The 12,731-nt window shown below is 40.1% G+C and overlaps 1 long non-coding RNA gene across 1 annotated transcript in view; it reads left to right on the plus strand.

The window, feature by feature from the left end:
- The window catches only part of LOC122554447, a 48,249-nt gene extending 38,093 nt beyond the window's left edge, over window positions 1-10,156 (plus strand). The window contains exon 3 of the long non-coding RNA XR_006312999.1: window positions 9,942-10,156. This is a non-coding gene — a long non-coding RNA (uncharacterized LOC122554447). The remainder of the gene's footprint in view (window positions 1-9,941) is intronic.
- Window positions 10,157-12,731: the final 2,575 nt, after the last annotated feature.

Here is a 12,731-nt window from a genome sequence, read left to right on the forward strand (position 1 = left end):
TGGTGCCTAACCAGAGCTTTATAAAGTCTCAGTAGCACAACAGTGCTTTTATATTCCAATCCTCTTGAGATAATTGACAACATTGCATTCGCTTTCTTAATCACGGATTCAACCTGCATGTTTACCTTTAGAGCATCCTCAACTAGCACTCCCAGATCCCTCTGTACTTTGGCTTTACGAATTTTCTCACCGTTTAGAAAGTAGTCCATGCTTGTATTCTTTTTTTCCAAAGTGCAAGACCTCGCATTTGCTCACATTGAATTCCATCAGCCATTTCCTGGACCACTCTTCCAAACTGTCTAGATCCTTCTGCAGCCTCCCCATTTCCTCAGTACTATCTGCCTGTCCACCTAACTTTGTATCATCAACAAACTTCGCTAGAATGCCCCCAGTCCCTTCATCCAGATCATTAATATATAATGTGAACAGCTGCGGCCCCAACACTGAACCCTGCGGGACACCGCACTGAAATATTGCACTGAAATAACATCAGACCACAGCTGGAGAGGTGACATAGAGGTCCTATCTGTTTTCCAACCAGTGGATGATACTCCTGTTACCTCAACTAAATTCCATTCATTGGACTGAAACTTACATTTTCCCCCAACACTGAACCCTGCGGGACACCGCACTGAAATATTGCACTGAAATAACATCAGACCACAGCTGGAGAGGTGACATAGAGGTCCTATCTGTTTTCCAACCAGTGGATGATACTCCTGTTACCTCAACTAAATTCCATTCATTGGACTGAAACTTACATTTTCTTGGCTAAGTCTGAATTGCACAGAGTTTTTTAATGGGTTTTTCTCCATAAGGCCTAACTAGTTTTTTCACTGTACCTCATCAAGCTCATCTCATTAATTTCCTATTCTCATTTCTGATGAAGGGCTTTTGCCCGAAACATTGATTTTCCTACTCCTTGAATGCTGCCTGACCTGCTGTGCTTTTCCAGTACCCCACTCTTCACTCTAATCTCCAGCATCTGCAGTACTCACTTTCTCCTTGTTAATTACTTACCCCCCCCCATGTCTGATTCTAACCTTATCTTACTACATACTATTCCAGAAAGTCTCACCATTCAGCCGATATCCCCACAATTCACCAGCATCCCTCATGCCCATGCCACCTTTTAAAAGCCCATTGTGCACCTTGACAAATGCTGTTTGTCCAGGTGCACTGTTCAGAGTTGCGCTGAACAGTTCCTGACATTTGCCTTGGACAATGCAGACAGGTGGAAGTCAGCACCCTGTTGTGTAGGATAGGTCCTACTGGACAGGGTGGTACTAAGGCAGCACTTCCTCCTCTCCCAGGACCATGTCACCAGATCATGCCAGCATTATCTAAGGTTGCCATCTAGGTTAAAGCAGTCTCAGCTCTCTGGTGAAATGCTCAGTAGTGTAGACAGAAGGTCAAAGTCCTTCTTCATTCTCTACGGTAAGTTCCACCAAATTCTCTCCATTACCTCACATTTAATCTATTTTTGATTCTGTACCCACTTCCCACCAAGGCTTATGCTGTACCACTCTCACTATTGCCTGCAACATCTTGCCCAGCCATTCCCACTCACCTCAACCTCCAATAATCCCACATGCTCAGTGCACTGACAACTGACTAACTCAGGACCTCACTATCTGCACCCTTTAATTCTGGCTCTAGGGGTAAAGTACAAAAATATAAGGCAGGGTAATGCAAAGCAGGTATGTTGTGAGAATCCAGATCAGGTCAGACTGAGTGAATGATATGAGAACAAGCAAAGAGCCTGGAGATGCTGCCTGGTCCAGTCTGAGTCAGGTGTGTGTCCCCGAGCACCCAGTGTCCTTGCTACATCATTGCAATGATAGTTTTTGGTGTAGTCAGAGGTTGAAGTGCAATAGCATCCTGGATGTCAATCAGACGTGTGGCATGAGGGTTCTTAGAGGCTGGCATATGTAGGATGCCAATATCTGTGGATGTGGCATGTTTGTGGCTGGTGTCCATGGAGAGTACCCTGAGATATTGTGCCCAGTTTCCAACACAGAGGTTGTTCCAAGCAAGTGGCAAGTGAATCTGCCAGATACATGATCTGATTTGTTTCCTTGTTTAGTTTTCTCAATGCTTGGTTTGTTGGCAAGTTTGGTAAGACGGGTGGCTAAATAATAGTAAATGTGTTTAGATGTTAACAAGGTGTTTAACCAGCAATGGTCACCATTAATTAGTAATCATGAATCTCACTATACAACATGTTAAAAGCACAAAAAAAGGTGCAAATTGCTCCTGATACTGAGTTGGGCCTGCTAGACCTGTCACCTAATTCTGCCACACATCTCTCCACAGCCCTTATCATTCAAAGCCCTATAAGATTCCACCGTCATGTCCAGTTCTGGCCACCATACTTTAAGAAAGCTGTGAATGCATTGGAGAGGATGTCAGAATGACTTATAAGAATGGTTCCAAGGATGACTGACTTCAGTGAATGGGTCAACATATTTATCAAAACTCGGACAGACAGTTTTCATATAAACTAGTCAATATTCAAACTGTTAAGTCTAGTTCAGCAGTGAATTGTGGATTGAATATGTACAACAATAGATTGCTGAATCAGGAAACATTACACACTTGGATCAGCACTACTGATTTAAATTTTATGCTTGGATGAGGAATTCAATAGAATAGGATATGGCTCAGACCACCAGAATTCTAACTGTGGTTTAGATTTTATCTTGGATCAGGTTTGTGATGCTGAAGAGCAATACAAATTCTATTCTTGATAGCATCAGTTGTTTGTTAGTTTAAAAAGAGTATGGCATTCTATCCAAGGAAAGTATTATTAATGTAACATGTTGTTTTTCCATCACGGACTTGTAAAATATTTAGAGGATTTCTTTCCTTGGAGAGAGACTTCTAGCTATGTCATTCCAACTACATTCTCATAGACTATTGCTCAGAATAGGTATTTCTGCCAGAAGCTGATGCTTAGTTTGGGATCCAGCAGAGCCACTCAGTTCCAGACCTCATTACAGCCTGAGTCTAAACATGGCAAAAGAGCTGAATTCCAGAGGTCAGGTGAGAGTGACTGTACTTGACAGCAAGGCCACATTTGACTGAAAATAATAGCAACATGTCCCAATAATATAGAAGTCAGTAGGATTTAGGTGGAAAAAAGTCTAGTGGTTGAAGTCATACCTAGTGCAGGAAGATGGTTTTGATTTTGAAGGCCAATTGTCTAAACCGAAGAGCAATGCTGATATCTTAGATTAGATTAGATTACATACAGTGTGGAAACAGGTCCTTCGGCCCAACAAGTCCACACCGACCCTCTGATGAACAACCCACCCAGACCCATTCCCCTACAGTTACCCCTTCACCTAACACTACGGGCAATTTAGCATGGCCAATTCACCTAATCTGCACATTTTTGGACTGGGCCCAATCATTTTCAGGTGCTTCATCAATGACCTTCTCACAATCATAAGTTCAGAGGTGGGGGTGCTCATTGATGTTGCACATTGTTTAGTTCCATTTTCACTCTCCAAACATGACCCAGTTCATGACTGCGGATAGCAAGACCTGGACAACGTTCAGGTTTCGTTTGATAAGTGCCAAGTAATAGTGATGTTTCACAAGTTTCAGGCAATGAATACGTCCAACAAAAGAGAACCTAACCATCATCCTTTAATGTTAAACGGCATTATTACTGCTGTGTCTCCCACCATTGACATCCAAAAGTGTTGTGTGCCACCATTGAGCAGTTAGATAACTGATCCAACTATTATGGCTGCAAGAACAGATCAGTGGATGGGTATTTTGCTGGGTGATAAACCCTCAACTCCCAAAGCTTTTCACTACCTAACAAGTACAATTCAGAATGTGATTTTTTTTTTTTATTCATTCACAGGGTGTGGGCATCACTGGCTAGGCCAGCATTTATCGCCCTTTCCTAATTGCCAGTTAAAAGTCAACCATATTGCAGTAGGTCTGGAGTCACATGTAAGCCAGACCAGGTAAAGATGGCAGTTTTCTCCCCAAAAGGCATGAGTGAACCAGGTAGGTTTGTCTCTGACAATCCAAAATTGTTTCATGGTCATTATTAGACATATATATTGAATTCAAACTCCACCATCTGCCATGGTGGGATTTGAATCAGGGTCCCCAAAACCTTTACATGGGTTTTTTTTTTAATACTTTCCACCTGCCTGAATGCATGCAACTTGAACAAAACTCAAGAAGCTCAAGACTATTCAAGGAAAAGCATCCCACTGGATTGGATCTCTATCCACCAAAGTAAACATTAACTTCCTCCATTACAAGCTACTCGATGCACTGTGCAACTCACCCAAGCTTCTTTAATAACATTTCCACAATCTCAGATGGGTGGTATGTAAGCAGACCATCTGAACCAAAGCACACACTATCCTGAAGCAAACACACAGAATTCTGAAGTAACTTAACTAATCAGGGAAAAACCTACCTGGTTCACTCATGCCTTTTGGGGAGAAAACTGCCATGTTTACCTGGTCTGGCTTACATGTAACTCCAGACCCACAGCAATATGGTTGACTTTTAACTGGCAATTAGGAAAGGGCGATAAATGCTGGCCCAGCCAGTGATGCCCACACCCTGTGAATGAATTTTAAAAAATCATATTCTGAATTGTACTTGTTAGGTAGTGAAAGGCTTTGGGAGTTGAGGGTTTATCCCCCAGCAAAATATCCATCCACTGATCAGCTTTCTCATTTCTGTCTCCACAGATGCTGCCAAACTTAGAGTCATAGAGGTGTATAACACAGAAACAGACCCTTCAGTCCAACTCCTCCATACCAACCATATATCCTAAACTAATCTAGTCCCATTTGCCAGCATTTGGCCCATATCACTCTAAACCCTTCATATTCATGTACCCATCCAGATGCCCTTTAAATGTTGTAATTGTACCAGCTTCCACCATGTCTTCTGGCAGCTCATTCCATACATGTACCACCCTTTTCATGAAAGCGTTGCCCCTTAGATCCCTTTTAAATCTTTCCCCTCTCACCTTAAACCTATACCCGCTAGTTCTTGACTCCCCCAACCCAGGGATGGGACCTTGTCTATTTATCCTGTCCATTCCACCCATGATTTTATAAACATCTATTAGGTCACATCTCAGCCTCTGATGGTCCAGGGAAAATAGCCCCAGCCTATTCAGCCTCTCCCTATAGCTCAAATCCTCCAATCCTGGCAACATCCTTGTAAATCTTTTCTGAACCCTTTCAAGTTTCACAATCTCCTTCCTATAGGAGGGAGACTAGAATTACACAGAATATTCCAAAAGTGGCCAAGTCAATGTCTGAAACAGCAGCAAAATGACCTCCCAACTCCTATACTCAATGCTCTGACCAACAAAGGAAAGCATACTAAACACCTTCTTCACTATCATATCTACCTGAGACTCCACGTTCAAGGAACTGTGAACCTGTGCTCCAAGGTCTCCTCATTCAGCAACACTCCACAGGATGTTACCATTAAGTGGATAAGTCCTGCCCTGACTTGCCTTTTCAAAATGCAGCACCTCACATTTATCTAAATTAAACTCCATTTACCATGCTTCAGCCCACTGGCCCATCTAATCACGGTTCCATTGTACTCTGAGGTAACCTTCTTTGCTGTCCACTACACCTCCAATTTTGGTGTCATTTGTAAACTTACAAACTACACTTCCTATGTTCACATCCAAATCATTTATATAAATGACAAAAAGCAGTGGACCCAGCACCAATCCTTTTGGCACCTTACTCATCACAGGCTTCCAGTCTGAAAGGCAACCCTCCACTACCACCCTCTGTCTTCTACCTGTGAGCCAGTTCTGTATCCAAATGGCTAGTTCTCCCTGTATTCCATGTGATCTACCTTGCTAACCAGTCTATCATGAGGAACCTTGTTGACAGCCTTGCTTAAGTCCATTTAGATCCATACATGTCCACCACTTTGCCCTCATCAATCCTCTTTGTTACTTCTTCAAAAAACTCAATCAAGTTAGTGAGACATGATTTCTCATGCACAAAGCCGTGTTGACTATCCCCAATCAGTCCTTGTCTTTCCAAATATGTGTAAATCCTGTCCCTCAGGATTCCCTCTAACAACTTGCCACTGATGTTAGACTCACCAGTATATAGTTCCCTGGCTTTTCCTTACCACCTTTCTTAAATAGTTGCTCCAGTATTCTCTGTTTGTTTCAGATTTCCTGCATCCACAATAAATTGCTTTTACACACCATGCTGACTTGGAATTATGTTTATATTCCTGAATATTCACTGGATAAAAATCTTGCACGTTCCTACTTAGCTGCACTGCAGTAATATTTTTACTACACAGACACTAGCTCTACAAGAATATGGCTCAACAATAATCACTCATGGTCAATTTGGCATGGACAATAAATGCTGGCCTTGTCAGTGATAAAGTCAAGTAGAAATTGACATCCTGTTAACCCTTGATGTCAATCCTAGTACAACAACATATTTAAAGGTTCAAATGCTACTGAGAGAAAAAAAACATAAGCAGCCCCCGTAGAGAGAAATTAAAGCATAGATTTCAATCCACACCAACCCACTCAAAGCAGATTAGTGTTCAGCAATAGCTGTAAAAAGTACTAGGCACTTAAAACAATTTTCCCTGATGGCCAACACAACTAGATCCCTAACAAATATCTCAGAAAATGTTTCTATTAAAACAGGAATGATGCACCAACATAGGAAAAACCCTGCCAAAAGTATAATGATTCAATTCAATGCCACCTTAAGAAGTGTTAACACTTAAATGGCATTGCCTATTCCTCAAAACATGTAATGCATTATAAATACCAACGAATATGTTCTGAAAATAGCATACAAAATGTAATGAAGTAAATTGATCTAATTGACATTACAATTTCTTACAGGGTGCTTATGCTATGTGGGTGAGAAAAATGCTTCTTGCTATTTATACCCAACAATCTTGCAGGGAAGTAAAAAGTGGAAATTTGAGTAAAGTTACAGCCATGCTCACTTTGCTCCTGCAGATATTCATAGGTCTGCCAGTACACTTTGTCAAGGCTCATATACAAAACAAGCCACCTGACGAAGTTACTGATATGTTAGGACCTGTGAATTTCTACCCAGCAAGTGGAATATGGTGATGGTGGTGCAGGTGAGGAAAAAAAAAGATCTCATTTAATAATAAAACAACACGACAAATAAAGAGAATAAAGGTGTCAAAGTTGTGATAATGCTTATTTACTCAGTTGAGTCACCTTTATAATCTACAGTATTAACCGGGCACTGATTTAAAATGTTGCACCAGAGTACGATACTGGGTAAATGCAACACCTAGTTGATGTCTGCTTTATGACATGCTTGCAAAAAGAAAATATTTGTGGTTTAAATTGTTTCAATAATGAAAATATTCCAGTGCCTGATGTAAAGCTGAATAGAAATGGTTTATGCAACATAACAAAAGCCTGTGATTTTATCAGTTAATTACATCAGTAAATACAAAAAGAGGGCATAAGAGGTTTACAGATGATATAAAATTGGCTCTATGGTAGATTATGAGGAAGAAGCTGTATATTTCAGGAAAATATCATCGGACAGGCAGAAAAATGGAATGGGGAATTCAAATGAAGATGGCCAGAGAATACATTTGGGAAGGGAAACAAAGCAAAAAAATTACAATAAATGTTAAAATTCTGAGAAATGTAGAAGACCACAATGTCCTTTTGGAACATTATAATACTGTAATATAGCATATGGTCTATTTGCACTCCGCAAGGTCCAACAAACAGTGAAGTATACCGAACAGTATATTTTGTAACTGTGGAATAAAATATTGGCCAAGACACTGGTAGAACACCCCATTTTTTTGTGATATAGGATCTGAGAGGGACCCTCCTATACTTTTCCATCAACACAACATTTCCTGCAATGCAGCACCCCTTTAGAATTGCAATGAGGAGTTAAATTTTATAAGGGGCTTTAAAATTCTCATGTCAGGGTGAAAAGCAGAACTTCATCCTCAATTTTACCATAGACACTGTCTTAATTAAGTGCCTGTGGACTCACTGTCTAAATAGAGGGCCAGCAGCCATGACGTCAGAGCAACATCAATGGGAGAGTTGGTCACTGCTGAAGGATGCAACAGGACCAGGGGAAGGGGTTGCTTTGCCATTGCCTAAAAGCCAATAACAACATAAAATTGTACCTTAATTATTGTAATCAGCTGCCTGTCACTCAGTGGTGGGTAACCTCTCCCTGTCCAGTCCTGCCATTGGAGATATGTCCTGATGTGGGACCTCAATGGCAAGCTGATTAGACCTGGCCTTCTACAGTATTATTGGTGATCTGTCACCCATACCCACATTCCCAGGGCCAGTAAAATCCTATCAATGTGTCAGCATGGATTCAGGACCCCAGTTCACAACTTTTTAAAAAGAGGTGGGAGTGCAACTACTCAGCCAAGTGATACCTGCAGGAAGTAAACACAATTTTTACTGTGATGTAAAGCAGTCTTTCGGTTCATCATTTTTTTAAAGGTTGGAATTGCAACTTCCAACTCAGTCTTATGAACTTTTTAGCATTGGTTTCTGGGTACTGACAAGATGAACTACAGAATCTGCAGTATGCTGGAAAAGGCCTCAGCTGAGTTGCATTCTTGGGTTCTGGACACTTCATAAGTGAATGTCAGTAAAATTAAAATTTATACCAAAGCTAGTCATGCAAAAATAATGTATTTGTACTTGAGGAAAAAATGGTGTACCAGATGTTGACTCTGACGTAGACAGCAATGGTATAAGTCTATTAAAATGAAAATATAAAAGTCATTATCCTTGACTCTGCCCTCGTAAATCAGTAACTCTATCACTTTGCTCTTTACGATGCAGACAAGGCAATTTCCATACATTAATTCATTGACATAAATATACACAATGTAGAGGGATAATTGTAAGATTTCTTCTTTTAGTGAGAAAAGGTCAACAAACTTGCCAAATTAATGATGTAATGTGTTCGGTCTTGTAGGTGAAATACATGCAATCTGGTCTGGAGATTTCTGTTTCCACTCAATGGAAATAAGTACTCTCATGTACTTGTGGACCCAAGACTCATTCAACTTCTTGCAATGCATTTTTTTTTGTTTGTTTTATGTTATTGTGATGTGGTCAAATGATATAGTTTCAAAGCAAACTCCCTGAGGCTGGTAGTTCCAATATATTCTGCACAGATCTTCAATTCTGTTATCCACTCAAATCTGTCAATAGTGTGTAGTTAAAAGGAACATTCAAGTTGGTGGGTATAATAAGAAAGATAGCGCAAAAGGAAGTTGACAATGAGAAAACAAATAGACAAATAAAATTCAAGTAAGTTAGAGGTAAGAAGGAAGAGTTAGAATACCATATAGAATTAAATCGAGGTAGAAGCAGAAAAGGAGAGTGAAATGATAAAGAGAGGGGAAGTTCAAGGTGGAGATATAGGAATAAAAACTAAAAGAATCAGATAGCGGCAAATGAAGAAGGAAGGTGAAACAGAGAGTGTGAACAATTGAGGCAGAAACTAGAATAGAATAAGAAATAGGGAGAAAATTGTACAGGAAAGGACAGAGAGAGAGAGAGAGAGAGATAGTTTCTACCTTCTTTTTCACTATGAAAAAAGAAAGGATCAAAAGAAGAAAACAGAAAATGGCCCAGCTAGAGGCAAAGAGAAGGAGAGAGGTATACAGAGAATAGTACAAGATATAGTTTGTGGAAGAAATAATTTACATTTTTATAATGAGTTTCTGGTCCTCCAGAGGTTTCAAAGCATTCACAACAAAATTAATTCAGATAATAAAGGCAAAATATACAGGAGCACAAGTAGACCAACCAGCCCTCAGGGCTTCTTTGTTATTCAATAAAATCATTGCTAATTTTCTACTTTGATTCCACTTTACTGTGTGTTCTTTATATTCCTCAGATCGCTGAAAGAATCTAGCATTTCACATTGAATATGCTAAATGATGGAACATCCAAACCCTCCAGAAAGACAATTTGAAAGATTCACACTGCTCTGAATGAAGAAATTTCTCCTTTTCCAAATCCTGAATAATCAATCCTATATCCTTAGATTATGTTTCATGTTCTAGATTCTCCAGCCAATAAAAAGAAATCTTATTCTCATCAATCTCCTTCAAAATCTTCTGTGTCTCAGTTAGATCACTTCTCATTCTTTTAAATCCAAGATTATAATCCTAATTTATTCAGGTCCTCAGTCTATGACAACCCTCTCATCCAAAAGACCCAAACTAGTAAAATGTCATTGTACTGCTTCTAAGACAAATATATCCTTCACTGAGTATGGAGACCAAAACTGCACACAGTAAGCAAGGTCTGATTAAGCCTCTAAATAATTGCAGCAAGACCTCTTTGTTCTTGAATCCTCTTCAATAAAGAGAACATATCTTTGGGCAACACCCAAATTTCTCTGCCTCCAATTAAACCTGTCAAGCCTTTTACAAAGTATCCTTTTCTATTTTCTTGTTTATCTGCCAAAATAAATACCCCCACACTTCCTCATATTATGCTCTCTCTGCCATCTTGTTGACTATAACTTAACATGTCAATATTTCTTTGAGTCCTCATCACAGCTTGTATCTCTAATTAACTTTGAATCATCGACAGATTTGATCACATTATTATAAAACAAAAAAAATAGATGTTGGAAATCTCAAATAAAAATAGAAAATGCTGGAGAAACTCAGCAGATCTGGCAGCAAGTGTAGAGAATAAGAGTTAAAGTTTCACATTCAGTGATCCTTCACCAGAAATTCAGGCTATACATTGTTCTGATGAAGAATCAGTGGACTCAAAACATTAACTCTATTTTTCTCTCTCTGCAAATACAACTGGACCCGTTTGAATTTCTCCAGCACTTTGTTTTTGGTCCCATTATTTGTAGTCTCTGCATCTAAGTCCTTAATATAAATTACAAAGAGCTGAGGGCCCCAGCATTGATTCCTATGACACTCATTGGTCACAGACGCCCAACTTATAAATGTCCTGTTCATGGTCCCTAACTCCTGTCAATTAACCAATTCTCTCACTATCGTGCTTTTTGGAAAACTAAATATACTACATCTATTAGTTCTCTATGGTTGGTTACAAGTTACCTAATATGTCTGAAAAAATCTGTAAAACACTTGTCAATCATGATTCCTTTCTGCAAAGCCATGGTGACTTTGCCTGATCGTACTATCATTTTCTAAGAATGTTGTTAAGACTTCCTTAATAACAGATGCCAGCATTTCTCTGATGATTGATGGCTGACTAATTGGTCTGTAGTTTCCTCTTTTCCCTCTCCCTCCTTTCTTGTTTGGTAGTGTTGCATTTTTAAATTTCCAATTAACAAGAACCAATCAAAACTCGAAGAAATTTTTAAAAATTATAACTAATGCATCCGCTGTCTCTGCAGCCATCTCTTTTGGAACCCTAAGCTTTAGGTCGTGTGATTTGTTGCCTTTTCGTCCTTTAGGTTTCTTTAATACAGTTTCCCTCCTGATATTAATTGCCATAAATTCCTCACTCTTATTAGGCCCTTAATTACCTACTCTTTATTGTATGCAATTTGTGTAAAAGCTCTTACAATCTGTTTTTGTATTCCTGACCAATGTACTCTCAGTTTTTCGTATGCTTTTCCTTTAAGCAATTTTCTAGTTGCCCTTTGCAGTTTTTTCAAACACTTCAAATTCTCAGGTTTACTATTAACATTTGCACTAATATTAGCTCCCTTTGACCTTATTACTTTGCAGTAGTAGACTCTTGGGTAGATAAAGAAAAAGTGAGAGGTAATGAAATTAAGGAATACTTGTAGAGAAGTAGATGAGACTGAAAGGAACTATATGTTTAAAGTGTAATAATGTTGAGACACAAGAATCATTTTGCACACAGGTTATATAAACAACAATGTGTGATCAAACAGGTAATCTATTTTTGTGTTGATGCAGGAATCCCTCTACACCTCCATCCGCAATGACCAGGGCCTCCAAGCCTTCCGTTTCTTAAACTCTAGTCCAGGAACTCCCAATATACATTTGAGACACCACCCATACCCTCCACCTCCTCCAAGATTCCGTTTCCCCGGCCCCCAAAGCCTCAACTTCACCATGGACATCCAATCCCTCTACACCTCCATCCGCCATGACCAGGGCCTCCAAACCCTCTGTTTCTTAACTCCCGACGTCCCCAGCAGTACCCTTCCACTGACACTCTCATTCGTTTGGCTGAATTGGTCCTTACTCTTAACAATTTCTCCTTCGAATCCTCCCACTTCCTCCAGACCTAAGGAGTAGCCATGGGCACCCATATGGGCCCCAGCTATGCCTGTCTCTGTCAGCTATGCCTGTCTCTACATAGAACAGTCCATCTTCCGTAGTTACACCGGCACCACTCCCCATACCTTCCATAGCTACTTTGATGACTGCATCGGCACCACCTCGTGCTCCCGCGAGGAGGTTGAGCAATTCATCTACTTCACCAACACATTCCACCCTGACCTTATATTCACCAGGACCATCTCTGACACCTCCCTCCCCTTCCTGGACCTCTCCATCTCCATCAATGACGACCGACTTGACACTGACATTTTTTACAAACCCACCGACCCCCACAGCTACCTGGATTACACCTCTTCCCACCCTACCTCCTGCAAAAATGCCATCCTGTATTCCCAATTCCTCCGCCTCCGCCGTATCTGCTCCCAGGAGGACCA

The sequence above is a fragment of the Chiloscyllium plagiosum genome, chromosome 11, assembly GCF_004010195.1.
Source record: "Chiloscyllium plagiosum isolate BGI_BamShark_2017 chromosome 11, ASM401019v2, whole genome shotgun sequence".
Classification (NCBI taxonomy): domain Eukaryota; kingdom Metazoa; phylum Chordata; class Chondrichthyes; order Orectolobiformes; family Hemiscylliidae; genus Chiloscyllium; species Chiloscyllium plagiosum.